Source organism: Merops nubicus, unplaced genomic scaffold, assembly GCF_000691845.1.
Source record: "Merops nubicus isolate BGI_N331 unplaced genomic scaffold, ASM69184v1 scaffold7322, whole genome shotgun sequence".
Taxonomy (NCBI): Eukaryota; Metazoa; Chordata; class Aves; order Coraciiformes; family Meropidae; genus Merops; species Merops nubicus.
The window spans coordinates 7,498-14,155 of NW_008592777.1; positions in this window are offsets into that span (position 1 = coordinate 7,498).

Genomic DNA, 6,658 nt, shown 5'->3' on the forward strand with positions numbered 1-6,658 from the left:
ACTGGGTTTGGGATAACGTTATCTGTTCAGGTGGCAAAAATTACAACACCTCCTTAACAAGTAGCTCAAAGCATTTTGCACTTGGACTCAAATTCTTTAAAATCAACTAGGCCTGAAAATATTTCCCTTTTGCTGCTGGGAAAACTGAGCCTGGAGGGCTGTGGGGAGTCATGCTGTGTGGCACCAGCACAACCGGGAGGCTTTGACCAGCAGTGGGGTGTTTCACTTATCAAGTCATTATTCCATACAGAGGGAGGAATGGGTGGGAAAACCTCTTTCTGCCTGACACTGTAGTGCTTTCTGGAGAATATTAGGACGCTGTGTGTCCTAACGTGGCACAGAACGCGTGTGTGTCTGCAGGCATTTGGCTAAGATGGTTTAGAGGCAATGTTAATACCCCTAAACCCTAACACAGGGACCGATTTAAAATGTTCTTGAGACAGCACACAGTACAGGACGATCCATCTTGTAATAAACAGTTCCACACTTGTTCTTTTTATAATTAAATTTGGAAACGGCACTGATCCTGATCTCCGGGTGTCAGCGTTTGGATATGTGGGAAACTAGGTAGGAGCCTAAATAATACATGTTAACTTGCGGGGCTAGAAACTAGAGCCATATCCTATGGCCTTCTAATTAAAACTCTTTATTTCCACAGATTCATTCTGTGCGCCTTACTAAATAGATCAGCCTTGGGTTTCTAATGGTGACTACTTGAGGAGGAATGTAGCCTTTGTTACCCTGAATGGTTGGGAGCAGATTACCGGGCTGCCAATTTCCTGTTGCCTTTCAGAGCTGCAATTTGAGCCCTATTTGCTCCTGGCTCTTGGACAATTGAAAACAATGGGTGGCTTCTTTCAGGTTTCACTTCAGAGCTCTTAGAAACTGGGGAAGTGGCAAAAGCCCTACTTTACAGGTAATTAACAATAGATAATGTTTGCTCTGCGGTTTTTTCCCCCCCTTTTTTTTTTCAAGAGCCCATATAGGTAGAAGCACGCACTGAGCTCCCAATATAGATACTGCACAAGTAGTCTTGTGGATGCAGCCCCGGCCATAAACCCAGCAAGGTGATGATACTGGGTCAAATGTACCTCTGAGCAAGTAAAGGAGAACAGAAGAGCTGTTGGGTTGCTGGCAGTGCTGAAGGTTAAGCAGCAAAGTCTGGACAATCAGCCCAGTATGTGAGTGTTTACCGTTGTGAACCTGCTCTTTGATTTAGGGCCCCTTTTTATTGTATCCTCTATCTCCTTTATTAGGTGCACGCTTCTCATACCTTGTTGATGTTTATGTAGGAGGGTTAAATGTTTCCTTGTGTATATTCAATTCTAGCAAACCACCTGTCTTGTAAAGTTTATCTTAAATACAGAAGCTTGTTTTACCACATAAAGATATAAGTGTCTGTTGTTCAGCCTTATCTTGTTAATGGAGAGTTGTGGACACCTCGGAAGGGCATGGGGAAAAAAAAGAAAACACCCTACCCACCCCAGATGCTCTTGTATTGTTACTAGTATTTACCTAAAAATGGGTCGGGACAGACAGAAAACCCCCAAATAGGGATGCTCAGGCTCCTTACAGGTAACAGGGAAAAGGTAAACATCAGAATAAGAGTCACCTGCACTGGGAAGGGAATTTTGTGTCTGCACATTGTAGGCTGTGAGGTAGTACAGTGCCAGGTTTTGAAAAAAGAAATGTGGAAAAATAAAAATGGGCCTTTGAACACTCTGACTGCAGGAATTTCTCTTGGGGCATACAGAGCTATCTTTTCAGTCTTGCTGTCTGTGGAAACTTCCTGAGGATGCAGGAGACTGGTGCACACACATAACATAGTGGCTCAGTATGTAAACGCCCACTTGCATTCTGCATCTGTCAACCTTATGTGTGCAAAACCAGGAGGAGAGATGGAAAAGCTTGCTCTGGTAACCTGCTCCAGTACATCTTAGCTAATACAAGTAGAACTCAGGAAATTTCTGCCAAGCAAACCATACTTGCGCTCGGCATCTCTCCTGTGTTTGTCCTCCTAGGACAGCTTCTGGGTTTATTTGTCCCTTTCTCCATGAGAACCCAGTTTGGTGGTGGGACTGCTGGCCTGAGAAGTTGCTGACTCCCTTGGTAAAGGCTGGTGCAACAGTTTAGAAAACACAGAGTACCCAGGCAAAAAGAAGGGAAGGACTTCTTGTGCTTGCCTCTGGTGGCAGGAGAATTGTCACATGGTGCTGTGGAAGGCAGAACATGTTCTTTAGGCCTTCTTCTCTGTGTTAAATGGGTTCTCAGGCTCTGAGGCAGGCATCCACTCTTCCTTACATCCCCACCTGAAGACACAGCCTTGCAGGTGGCTACTAAAGCTGCAGAGATGGGTGTAGGGCTACGAGCCAAAAAAGGGACATATCTAGCAGCACCCGAGGAAATTCTGCCCATACACTCCATCCACAGGCATCTGAACAAATAAGCAAAGTATTAAAAAGAAATGAAAACAAGAAGCAGTTCTGCACTTTATGCCCGTGTTCTGAGTTTCCCACGAGGCTTGTAGGATTTCATTAGCTTTAACTGTGAACATGACATTTGCTTCATGTTCTCACCATCTGCAAGACTTGGAAAAAAGTGTCTGACTCAATAACCTACTTCTGTTTCTCCTCCTTCCTGTTGTAGCTGCCACTCTCACTTCTACAACTCAAATGATATCTATAGACTGTAAATCCTGCAATAAGAACTGTTCTAGAAGAAGAAAAGGATGGCAGAGTCACAACACTTTGGGTGTACGACTTCTCCAGAGTGGGAGCAGGTGAATGCATGGCTGTGACTTCTTGCTGATCTTCACTGGGAGCTCTGAAAAAGAGGAGAGAGACATTCTAAGCAGAGAATAGACCTGAGCTGTACACTTGCTTCAATGGCAGCTTTGTTATGGGATTGTGATTGTTTTGTCCTTTCTCCAGGTCCTTGCAGATAATTTAGGAAGATACAGAAGTTACACATGAAAAAAAAAAATCCCTTCTTTGGAAAACCACATTACATTCTAGTGGAGGTTCAATACTTTTGGCTTTTTGCTAGTTTTAGCGCTCCTAAATCTTGTACCCCTGTGTCAGGGAAAGGTGAGCTGCTGTAGCACAGGCTGTATTTACATGTAACTTACATTTACTACCTACTTATATTTGTAAATGCAAGCTGCTTTGGACCACAGCAGTCCACTTAAAATCCTGCTCCCTGTTCTCTATTTCATTCTCTATCAGCCTCAGCACATCCTGCGTGCCTGCGTTTAGTTTTCAGGGTTTATTAGGTTCTGTTCTCCAGAGGGGAAGCACAACTAGCCCTCAGTGGCCAACACGGAGCTGCAGAGATCAGGCTGCTGAGCCCCTGTGGTCGCTGCGCTGGCAGAGTCCTTCCCAGGTATGTGTCCATCACCCTTCCCACCTCCCACTCTGCAACACTTCCACTTGCCCCTTGCAAGCCATGTGCCTCCCTCAGGTGTCCAAACATGCTGCACCCATGGCTAAACCTTGTAGAAATCCTAATTCAAACTGAATTTATACCAAAGAATCCAGGAGTCCCTGATTTGCTGTTGGAGAAGTGTATGTGAGGTTATGTGAGGCAGCCCGTGTCTGTGCACCTGAGAAAACAAATCTGCAAATGGTACATTCAACAGCTACAGGTAAAACAGAGAAGTAAATACATTGTATTTTGCTGCAAATTCAGCTTTGGATCCTGTGGGATGGGAGCCTGGAGTGAAGCTCATGAGTCTGTAGAAGAGCTACCTAAAAATTGGCTTTATTCTCTGGATGATGCAATCTCAAAATTTCTGAAAATCAAGTTAATTTGCTTTCTACATATGGATTTCAGATTTCATTTCCTTTTTAAGACTCAGATTTTCGAAAAAAATCTGAAATCCAAGAAAAATTATGAATAATCTGATTAGCAGTTATCTAAGAAAACAATAATCTAGAAAAATAACATAAGTCAGTCTTTCTGCAAGTTATAAACATCCATTGTAATCATAATTACTGTTAATTTCTGTGTGTAGGAATATGCAACACTGAGCAACACCATCAGCATAGATTAGTATTTCAAATCATGGTACATTTGGCTGTATAGTGCTTACCAAACTAGAGATACAACAATGTGCGTTTTGAAAAGATGCATTCAGTCCTAACCACATGCTACTGTCTTTAAAAATGTTGAAATTTAAGTCCACTTTGTCTTTAACTGAGAACTTCAAATAGTCAACATGAAGCCAAGCACTGACTCTGAGGTGTAAGTGCGTGCCACACCAGTGAGATAAGAGCTGGGAATGGAACAATTGCAGGGATGCAAATGAAGAAGAGCACTTAGATGCTTCTTTTTGTTTTATCTGTCTACATGCTTCACACTTGAGGTTTTGTAAACCTTAATACTCTTAAAACTAATTTATGAAGATTCATTGAAGCTGATGACACCAATGGAAAGAAAAGTGATTTTATGCTGTGTGGATGTTCAAGAAAGACCGTTTCTTTGCATCAGAAGAATGTACTTATAACCTTTTTTCCACTGAGAACTGAACACCGTAGGCATTCACTGTGTTTTCGGTTCTGTTACGGGTGTAAGAATCATGTTTTTCAGATGACGTAAATTTGCCAAAACAAATGATGGGCAGAGGAATGCCTGACAACTTTGTTTTGATTTTAAGTAACCTTTACAACATCCTCTCGTGATGCCTCACAGATAAGTAGGTGATATGCCAAAAAAGAGAACAGTTGAGACTTCTAATGATCTCATTCTGTCTCTCTGTTTTAAACACGGTGCTTTTTGATGGGTTATGAGACATGACATCAGAGTTTTGTGGTGTGCTGGAGGGAGCCTGCAGCTTCAGTGGTAAGCATCTCAGAGGTGGACCCAGCCACTATGCAATAAGGGCTAAAGGCAGAGGAAACATGGGTGACGACAGCAGCAAAACAATGGATGAGTTGGACAAGGTTGTGTGATGAGACACCAGAGTGAAAAGGGCAAATATTCTTTAAAATTCCTCAAGCTGGCTTGAGCTTTGACTGAGATGCAAGTGTGAAGGGAGATGAGGAGACTCTCAGACCCCAGGTCTTCCTTCTATAGAGACAACCCTCAGTCCACAGTCTGATAATAAGCAGTGATGGAACCTGTTTCATAGTCATCTTTTCTTGGGGAAAAACCCTGCAGTCCTGATAAACTGTGATCTTGTACTTTATGTGTGTAGGAAGCAGTGTGAATGAAAACACTAAGCCAGGAATATCTGCCCGCAAGTCTTAACCTTCTTCAGGAGCAACAAGCAAAACATCCAATTTTCTTGCCTCTGTTTCTATATAGCACAGATAATTCTGACCATAATGGGTATTTTGTGGGATGTTACTGCTCTGTGTTGGTACTGTACTTCCATTAACACACTGCAAAATGATTACATATGTATCTGAGTTGTACAAAGTATTTTTAATTCTGCTTTCTGGAAGCATGGTATCTTGGGGTGCATTAAGAAGAGTGGGGCCAGCAGGTCAAGGGAAGATCTTCTCCCCCTCTACTCTGCCCTGGTGAGGCCACATCTTGGAGTATTGTGTTCAGCTGGCTTTCCAGTTCAAGAGAGACAAGGAACTACTGGAGAGAATCCAGGAGAGGCTACAAAGATGTTTAAGGGACTGGAGTATATCTCTCATGAGGAAAGGCTGAGAGACCTGGGGCTGTTTAGCCTGGACAAGAGAAGACAGAGAGGATTTTATCAGTGCTTATCTAAAGGGTGGGTATCAAGAAGATGGGGCCAGACTCTTTTTAGTGGTGCCCAGTGACAGGACAAGGAGCAACAGATATGAACTGGAACACGGGAAATTCCATCTGAACATGAGGAAAAACTTCTTTCCTGTGAGGGTGACAGAGCCCTAGAACAGGCTGCTCAGAGAGTATGTGGAGTCTCCGTTTCTGGAGCTATTGCAAACCCACCTGGGTGTGATCCTATGCAACTTGCTCTAGGTAAGCCTGCTTTAGCAGGGGGGTTGGACTAGATGAACTGCAGTGGTCCCTTCCAACCCCTACCATTCTGTGTGATTCTGTGCTTTCTGGAGTCTCATTGCCACCTTAGTTTTGGTGGACGTGTGCTGGAGTATGTGATGTGTATTTGATGACTTTCTGTGGGGGTACTGGATGTTGCAGCAGACGCTTTGGAAAGAGGGTTGGTAATAAAACCTTTGAAATCTGGGTGTTGGGTATGTGAATTACAGTGCCTGCTCTCTGCAAAACGCTTGTTCTGAGTCTGCCAGAGAGACCACACTGAGGTACTTACCAAACACTTATTCTTTGTTGGGTGCCTAACCTAGAGATGAGCCTTGTCCAGGACAAGGGCTTTGAGTGGCCTTTGTGATACAAATGGTTCGCGTTTAAAACCTTGCAAGCCCTGTGTGTGGCTGGGAATGGGAAGCTGTTTGTTTGAGGGTATTAACCGTCTGCTAGCATGCTTTGCCCGCATCGAGGTGGCCCCCGGAGCAGGGTAGCTTGGAAATGCCACTTGCAATTAAAACCTGTATTTTCAAGTGCAACTCTGCTGTTTGTTCGTGCTGAGAAGGGTTTCCTATCTTTCAGAGTCTTTTGGTCACTGGGCTACACTTAATAGGATGAGATTTTTTTTTTTTTTTTTTTTTTTTTTTCCCTTTCCCCCTTTAACCACAAAGCCTGCACA